Source organism: Dromaius novaehollandiae, chromosome 6, assembly GCF_036370855.1.
Source record: "Dromaius novaehollandiae isolate bDroNov1 chromosome 6, bDroNov1.hap1, whole genome shotgun sequence".
Classification (NCBI taxonomy): Eukaryota; Metazoa; Chordata; class Aves; order Casuariiformes; family Dromaiidae; genus Dromaius; species Dromaius novaehollandiae.
Window position 1 is genome coordinate 27995773 of NC_088103.1, and position 9760 is coordinate 28005532.

Here is a 9760-nt window from a genome sequence, read left to right on the forward strand (position 1 = left end):
TAAAGATAATATTGGAATTGCGGGGTTGAACTGGACAGGGAATGGCTGAAAATGACCTGTGGTCTTCCCTTGCTTCTTTTTGATATTCGTGGTGTTGCTTTTTTACATTAGGTAGTCAGGTCTTGGGTACTCTATGGGCAACTAGAGAGTTGTTTCTATTATGTTGTTGAACATACTTAAAAAGCAGCATTTCAATAGCACGGAAGAGAAATCATTTATGTCCCAATTGCTTAAAGCTCTGTGTTTTTATTAAAGCAGATTTAAGTCAAGCCTTTGGGGAAGGTGCTCACAGTGCTAAGAATTCAGCACCTTCCCATGTCAAGTCCACCCGCAAAGATGAATAAATTGAAACTTGAGGCACTTAGAAAGAAGGAGAGAGAGACAAGCAGGGACAATCTTTGAAATCCTTCTGGCAATGCAAAAACAAAGCTTGAACCTTAACAAAAAGACTAAAATGGTCAAAGTTAGGGACAGGCTTTGAAAAGGCAGGCTTGCTAAAGTCAAGTTTGCCTGCACAGTCGTAACTGTCCTAACTTTTCCGGGAGCTCCCCAGTGTGCGTGAGCTCCTGCCTGCTGGCACTCACTGTCAGAGCCAGCTCTTCTGTCACCTGCTTCCCCCAGTTGCCTAAAACCAGCCCAGGGAATGTGGGCACTCGAGCACAACAAGGTGGGCACCCTGCATTTTCGCTATGCCAGTAACAGCTAGTGTAGTCACCAGTGACATGAAGCATTTAAAGTGGCCTCATGCATCATCTTACACTGACAGCCACAGGTAGCACGGCCTGAGATAAGCAGCCACCCTTCTCTCTATCCCCAGCCCCGATAAGCTGTGGAGGATGCAAAATGGATCTGGCCCAGGAGAGACCCTTTGCACTGGGATTGCTGAAAGCCTGGTGGCAGAACCAGTTTCTGCTGGCGAACGCTGCTTACCTGGATCAGGTCTCCCATCCCTTCCAGAGGAATAAAGGTGGAAACATTTCTGAATTATTTGGCACCAAAACTGGCTGTGGCTTTGTCAACTTCCCAAAGGGAAAATCAGAATGAAATGAAAGGAGAATGTCATGTTGCATTATAACATAAAACAGTACTACTTTTGATAATATGTCCATACATGTATATATGACTATATATAGATAAATCTAGCTATGTCATAGATCTATATATAGCTATAGATACAGTATTTATATTATGCTTAGTGTTAGGACATGGTCTAAACCGCGTCCTTGAGCTGTCCTTTGCTTCTCCCACCTGTCGCTCCACGTGTCCTGTTACATGCCAGGTCTGCCCCAAGTGAGCTCCGTTTTTCCCAGGGCTTCCTGCATGCTCCGGGCACTTTCCCCTGCCCCGGGGAGGCGTATGATTGCTTCTTCCCTCGTTCCTGCCAGGGGCTAGATGTACCTGGGCCGCCCTGGCCACCCATCTCCTCCCGCTGCAAGGGTGAGTCGCCTCCCTCCCGTGGAGGCAGAGGTGCCTCTGGCTGGTGATGGCACGTCGGTGAGTGCTCAGCAGTCCTTCTGGCCATGCCGGCGAGGGTTGTAAAGGGAAACGGAGAAGCCCCTTTGCTTACGCCCCCCCTTTATGAGACCAGCTTCATTATCAAGCTGAGACAACAAACTCCTCTCCTAGCAACAGGGTCGGCCCCAGCGCTCTGGCCCAGCGGCACAGCCGGCCCCAGCGCTGACCCTACCGGCGGCAGACTGCCTTCCCTAGCAACAAGATGACACAAACCCAGCAAGATCAAATACCAGCCCAAAAGCTTACTGATGCAGCAAGGTGGCCCCAACAATATTCCAATAGCAACAAAACATCCCTGCTTAACTACCGGGATACCTTGGCACCCGCGGGCAGCTTGTCTGAGCCTCTTACCCAGCAGCACTGCCCCAGCGGGCTCCTCCTAGCCGACACCTCATCGTCCCCCCTGGGGAGCTCCCCAAACCCCAGCAAGAAACCTGCCCTCAGGACCGAGGGCACATCGGCCCCCAGCAAAGGCACCCCGCACACTCCATCCCCCTCATCACACCTGGCCTGGATTTTTCTGATAAAGTAACTTCTCTGCTGGAAAAAAGGCTGCTCTAACTGTACTGAAACTGCTGATAAAAAAAGCATGGTCTGTTTTTCTTTTTTCTTTTCTTTTCTTTTCTTTTCTTTTCTTTTCTTTTCTTTTCTTTTCTTTTCTTTTCTTTTTTCTTTTCTTTTCTTTTCTCTTTTCTTTTCTTTTCTTTTCTTTTCTTTTCTTTTCTTTTCTTTTCTTTTCTTTTCTTTTCTTTTCTTTTCCAGTTGTCTTTTGAGCTGGGAAATTAAATTCCCAAAAAGTCTTCATTTGACATTTACTTGTGCGTGAGAGTGAAAAGTCCTAGAACTTTTCTTTTGGCTTGAAACAGCCTTTTTTGAAGAAATATATATATATTTTTAAAAGCTATTTAAAAGCTGAAACTAAAGCAAAAGTTTTCAAATATCTCGAAATGTGTCCATTAGCCCAAGTTGGTTTATCACCTTGTGTCTTGTTAGGTTGCAATTTTTTTTTTTTTTTTTTTTGGGGGGGGGGGGGGGATGTCTCAGTTCGGGGTGAGGAAGAAAGATGTCAGCATCGCCAGAATGACTGCTTGAGGGGAAAGCAGTTTCTGGTCCAGGCCCAGGCAAGCGCTCCTGCGGCCAGGACTGCAGAGCTCCCTCTTGTGCCGGCCCGTCTGCATCTCCGGGCACAGCTGCCCTGCCGCCCAGCTCAGTGCTGAGGGGCTGCTTATCAGCTCGCAGGGGGCTATCACTGCTGCCAACTGCTTTTTCAAGTGAGAGGGAAGAGGTTGTGGTTTTATATCCTTCTGGGCATCCAGGACATCTAATGGTGTGCACTATCTGCACCCTTGCAATATATTAAAAGGGGTTATGTGATGATATTTAGCAGGACACTGACCATGTGGTTTATGTTTGTCAATGTTTAAGCTTCTCATCTGAAAACCCAAACAGCAGCCTGGTCTTTGGACAGCTTCTGGCCACATCCACCCTGTGATAGTGGCACTAGTATAAGAGCAACAGCATGTTTGTCCTGTGCTGTGAAGCACTCCTGGGGATGCACAGCAAAACCCAGCTTTGCACCGTGACAGTAAGACCACCTGTAACCAAATCTGACCCAGGAGGTAAAGCAGAGCTTTTACTTGTGGCTGCATGCGTATCGCGGGCTTTGGCTGGATGAACATTTCCAGCCCAGGGTCACACATGCCTGACACAGCCAAGCAGGAGGCAACCTGTAAGATTCATCTGGCCACGGCTAAACCCACACAGATCCTAATGTGAGGACTTTTATTCCAGCTTATCCTAAATCCAGCCCAAATCAAATTAAAACAGATAACTCTCTCCTAATCCATAGTTAATGCTCACATAGATGTATATAGCATGTTAACTAGCTCAGCGCACACCAGGCATCATGCCAGGCTGGGCTGTTTGAAGACAATACTGCTTCTCACTGGCCTTGTGGCTCTGCTGCAGAAGTCCTCCATAACGGCTTCCCAATCCACATGTACCAAGCCAAGGTGAATCTGCCCAAAATACTCCATCCTGCTGGCAGAAATGCAAAGGGCTGAGCTCAGGAAGAGAGATGGTAATAGAGGGGAGGAGGGAGAGGGTAAAAAAAGAGATATGTTTAACTGGTGTGGTTATTTATGGAAGTAGTATCTGGCCAATGCAACTCTTCTGTAGCAGGAGTTAACACCTCCTTTCTTACAGGCCTTGTTAAGTTGTTGTCTAGATATATCCACCCTGCCATGCAGATGCTATTCTGGTTGGGGACATAGAAGTCCCACAGACTGAGATTATGAAATCAAGACCAAATCACCTGCCCACGTGGTGGGAGTAGGAGCGAGGTGTCTCCAGTATCTTGGCTCTTCATTTTTTTGCTGGTTAATGGAATTCTGAAATCTATCTGATAATGATGACTCTCGTTTGTTCACTCCTTTCCCATTTTCACAGACACTTTCTGGCAAATGGTATATTACAGTCCAAATTAAAGAGAGAAGAAAACCAGCATGACTGAAGGCATTTTGATAGGTGTCTGAGTCATAGAGCTGATGCAAAAGCAGAGCTTCTAATTCACTGAATGATATTTTAAAAAGCCTGGTTTAATCTCAGTTGGATAGAAATTGGGATGTTTCTGGAGTTTCCCATGAACAAGAAGCTTCCCAACCTCAGCAGCTCTCTAGACACTTCACTATTTTGTGGAGCAGCAGACCTAAGACGTTTTAACAAAATATATCAAACCCAACCAACACTACCTCAAACAAAAATTTCAGCCCAGATCTAGTGAATCATTTCTGTGGAGCAAGTACTGTCACCTGTATCTTCAGCTCGAGCACATCTCATGTCTGGTGACACTGTATCGCAGCCATGGTGATGTGGCACTGAGCAACAGTGTGAGCTGGGCACGAAGGGCTCGCAGATGGCTTGCCAGCTACATCTGCACTAACAAGCAGTAACGTTGGGTTCAAGATGGCTAGTGCAAACTGATCACAAATGAGAGAAGTGAATAAGAAACACTCCTCCTTTCTTTCCCTCCAGCTCCAGCACAAGCTGGGAGCCCTGTCCTGAGCATCCTCATGGTGGAGACGGGGTAAGATTTTGTATGGTGAATCCTGGGCTTTGCTGAAGGATAAATGGCTCTGTGGGGTGCATGAATCTCACTCAACTAAATGCAGTTCCTGAGTCCTGTGGAGGGGACAGCTCCTCAAAAAGGGATGAATCTGTGGTTTGCTAATCCATCCCAAATGTATGACTGCTTGTTACCTGTGGTAGTTGTCTGAACATCAGGCTGCAACACTGATCTGGTGTACTGCTGGGTTCAGCCTCACAGAAGTACTTAGGTATTCGGCTTTCTGGGTGGGATTTTGAAACTTTCCATTCTGGACCCCAGTTAGGCTGTAACTGTGAAATCTTTCCTGGGAAACCCCTGGCTCAGACCCAGTTAGGTTTAGCTCTAAGCACAAGTAATGGTTCAAACGAGAGCTAGGATCAGCTCTTTTCTCCTGTAGATCTTCCTTCCCTGCCAGCAGCCAATTTCTTGCACACTGTTACAGAGATATTTCTAATAAAACCGAACAACTCCCAGGGATGCTTCTATCCCTTGTTGTGCCAAGGATTGGTGATCACATCAGCAGCTTAGTTCTCAAGCATTTGCCAAAACCTGATAGCTTCAGCCAGCATGATGGAGCAAGAGTGAGCCAGCTGTGATATGATAGGCAGATTTTAGGCTCCTGGGGAGTCATCTTTGCAGAGATAGGCTCCTTCATTTAATGGGCCTTGGATCTTATTTAAAATATCAGCTCACGTACAGTGAGGGTGTAAAGAAGCTGTGTGTATACAACAAAAAAACTCAGCCTATTCAATACCTAGGGGAGTCCTAATAAATTTGCTGCTATAGCAAGTGGTAGTCTCTAGGGCCAGTATGAATATTGGAGTTTAATAAACAAAAACTCTGAAGCAGAAGGACTGAAAGGAGAACCAGTTCAGATGACAAAACAACTGCAATTTAATTAGAAAAAAAAAGTTTTCTCCTGGCCTTGACCTGTCCCAGGGTCCATAGTCTCAGAGTGGATGTCTGTGCTACCGCTGATGGACTGCCAAAGGCTGCTCTCAGGTTTCACTTGCTGACCATGGCATTGGGGATCTTGAAAGCATGGCCCTAAGCTTGGCTGAAGGACACTGGCCAGGGTATGCAGGAACTCACATATGAGAGTAGAGGTTGGCAAGTAATGAGCCATATTTGTTCAGGCCAGGCCATCCATTGGGCAGAAGATAGATAAGTCATCAAGGATGCCATACTTACAGGTGTCACCCACCAATTCTGCATGGACATAGCCTTCGTAGTGTTTGTCGCTGTCATTTATGTGCAGTCTTCTGCTATCTCTTATCTCACACTTCTACTGAAACTACTTGAGGTCAGCACTAGCTGCCCGTTCTGCCTATAGCACTAACATCAGTGCTCTGTCCTGTGCCAGGGCTTAGAAAGTAGGGCAGTAACAACATTACTATAATTAACTAAACCAGAGAACTGGGTATTTCCCCTGTACAAACACAGTTGTCACAACCACAGGAGCTCCAGGAGATCATACGAAGATAGCGTGACTTAGATGAGGCTGTACCGTTAACGCTTCGAGACTGGAAACAATTTCAATGCTATTGTCATATTTTACAAGAAAATCTAGGTGCAAGGTAACTTTCAGCCCCATCAGAACAGAGTTAGGGGAGGAATTAGAGCTGGAAGTAATTCAGCCCAGGAAAGAGCTGCCTTACGTAGCTCTGCATAGGAGAACTCTTCCTTGCTATAGTGATGCAGGTGGTGGTGGTGCGGAGTTTCCTCCTCTATGGCATGTTACGGATGTTACAGACGTTGTAAAAGCGCTGGCTACAGAATAAGCTGTTGGAGTTAAATACTGAAAGAGTTATACAGGTAAATGTTTTAAATCCTGGTGATTTTTCGCAATTACTTGTTTATCAAAGGAGGCTTGTCACGGCGCCAGAAATGTTGCTCAGGCTTCTGAGGCAGCAGATTAATGCCTGCTTGTCTTATTGCAGAGAGCTTGGGGCAGGCAGTGAGGAAACTGTGGTTGTATTATTAAAATATTGTCAACACATCACTCTCACACAAGGCTGGATTTTCTGCATGTCAATGAAATCCTCATTCTCACAGGCCAGATCTATGTAAAGACTTTGCTGCTCGGTATCAGGAAAAGACCATGTTTTGTGGTAATATGGTCACCTAAAGTCAATATTTCACTACAGTGAAAGGAAGTTTTTAACTGGAAAGAATTACGCATTGTTTACAATCCTCAGCAGAGGCTGCTCTTTTATTTACGGCAGGGGCGTCAAGCTCTTCAGGGGAAAGGGCTGAATTATGTATTCAGAGCCCGGGTATAAATTCACAGCTTCTCATTTCCCCTGGTTCACACGCAGCTTCCACCACACGCCAGCCAGGCACAAGAGGCTCTGTATCGAGTAGCGGCTCTCTCTGAGCAGGGATGTGCCACAGCCGCACACCACAAGCACTTCATCTCCATCCCCTGCTGCCTCGTGGTCCAGCTCGGCAACAAACGACTTCCTCTGCGCTGCACCGCCTCGTCTCTGCTGCCGGCAAGCAGGGACCGGGCTGGAGGAGGAGGAGATGTGCACTAATGCTGTTACTTGTTCTCCCGCATTTCAGCAACGAGAGCTGGCCTGCCACACCGCCTTCCCCGCACACCTCGCTGCACGCCAAGGCTCGGGAGCGGGGCAGGGCTCTCACATCCCCACGGACCAGCCGCACACCTGGACACCCAGCTGTAAACACATCCTGGTTTTTTAGGGCTGAGTGGAAACCACACTTCATGATAATGTCTCAGAGGTTCTTTCTTTCCAAAACGGACCCATATTTTGAGTTAGTTTCTCAAGGTGAGGTGAGAAACTGTGCGGGGAACGCTGCAGGAAGGGCATGCAGGGGGCATAAGCTATCTAGCAAAGCAAGCTGCTTTCGTTCTGCTCTTCACAGAACAACTATCTGTCTCATCCGCAGCTAAGCTATGCAGGGAGGGTCTCACACAAGTGACTGGCGTGGGCTCCTCTCCGCCTGCACTGAGACAGCCTTGACACTGGCCAGAGGAGAGACACACACAGCCCTAGTGACTGCAGCCCCCACATCAGCAGGCAGCAGAAGTGCAAACTTCCCACGGGCACAGCCCTACCGGGAGGCTCTTGGCCTCGGCCCTGAGGGGGGGGGTGTGGAGGGGGTCCCGGAGAGCTGGCCAGCAGGCTGACCTGAGCTCGCCAAGAGCAGCAGCCTGCAGGGAGCGCAGCGGGGAGGGCACTGACTGCAAGAGGGGAGAGTATCATGATGTACCACTGACTTATTCTGCATGCACATGGCCTTCAGCATCATTGTAAATAATACTCTTAATAAAGAGCCAATTAGCCTAACAATCTCATTACTATCCAGCATGCAGCGTAGGAAGCACTAGCCTGCGGCGTAACTGAGCAAAGTTGTGCTCTCTGCCTCACATTTCACACTATAATGTATACAGGCATAAAGCGGCCTACATAGATGTGCAAAAGCAGAGCCACGTGGAGGGCTGAAAGGACGGCGCGCAACCTTATAAAGAAGGTCTCATGGCCTGGCATAGTTTATCAACCCCCACTAGCAAGCAGTAATAACAGCGTGCCACAGGCTATGAGCACCGATACCCTCACCGGGCTCTGCCCCTAGCCACCGCTGTGCTGGGGCCGTGGGGCAGGAGCAGAGCTCAGGGGGAGAGGGGACACCAGGACAGGGAAGGCACACCGCGGTGCGGAGCCAGTGGCAGCCCAGGACGTGGAGCTACGGGGTCACCTCAGGGTGGTGAGTCGATAGGCTGGGAGATGGGCCCTGCTGGGAAAGTGGGAGGATGAGGAAAAAAGCTGTTGAGAAATGTGCGTCTGGATGTCTGCGTCCGCATGTGAGAGGAGCCTAGGACTGGTGATGCTTTGCCAAAATTGTGTAAGTGACATTTGCGCAGAGGCTGTTCAAACTGCGCCTTGCTCATGCTAGCATGGAAATTCACAGAGAATTACTGCATGAGATCTAGTGACGAATGAAGTAAGCCGTTAAACAAAGAATATCTTTGTCTCACACCTATCCCTCAAACCTTGGGCTTCCATTTTTTCCTTCACAGAACTGAAAAAAATATCACCCAAGCTGATTTTGGAATTGCTTGCATGTAAATCATCCCCTCGGGCTTGGGCATCTCAGACTGGGGTTCAGCCTGAGTGACTTTTTATAGCCGAGTTATAAACTTTTAAATGCCAGCCTTAATCAGAGCTACTGAGATGGCCATTACAGGAGTGGTTTAAGTGGCATAGTCCTGATATATGATAGCACAGAAGGCAGGCGGGCGGCTCAGGCACGGGGCTGTGGATCTGGTAGGGAGCAGGCTCTGGTGGCTAGGAGAGACGCAGCTCTCCTGAGTTTTGCTCTTGTCCTTGTTCAGCTGCTCTGTGACCTCGAGCAAGTTCCCGTGGGCAGTACTGCCCTGAAGAGCCAAGTCTCAGACCAAAATATGAGAGGAGACTATGACTCATCCTGCCTCCATTTCCCCAGCATGCTAATGAGGATACACACGTATCTGGCTCCCCTAGGGAAGCTGCAAGAATTGTTGGTGAATTGGCCTAAGATTTAACACAGTGTTGTGCAGACTCAAAAAAAATGCAAACACAAATGCTTCGTGCACTGCTGACTAGAGCACCCATGAACAAAATCGTACTGAGCGATTATAATCACGAATGCATCAGACACTGAAGGGTCAAAAAGGCCTAAGAGCCCCAGGTCTTAGCTGTGAATCTGAGCGCCTCCCCCGCTCTGCAGCATCCCTGTGGTCTAAGCAGAAGTGGACGGTCACTGGTGTAAGAGCAGATGCTTGGATGGAGACATTGATCTGAATGAAAACAGCACAGGAATTTTTCAGGGTGTTCTTTCTAAATTTATTCATGTATTAAACAAACAGAAACTACAGCATGCATCAGATACTTTTCTTTATTGTACAACAAAACTATGGACTTGTTTGTAATTGCAGCATTTCCAGCAACATCAGGCAGACTTGTCGATGTTATCCAGTTTTGCACAGTCACTAGAGTGTCGCATCATGAATTATTAAATCAGTGCTTCGTGGTAATACATAATTTCTTATCAATTATTCATGCTAATGTGTGTGTAGTTTACTTAATTGTGTTATTGACGATCAAAAGTAATTTCCTGAAAATCCTCAAGGAC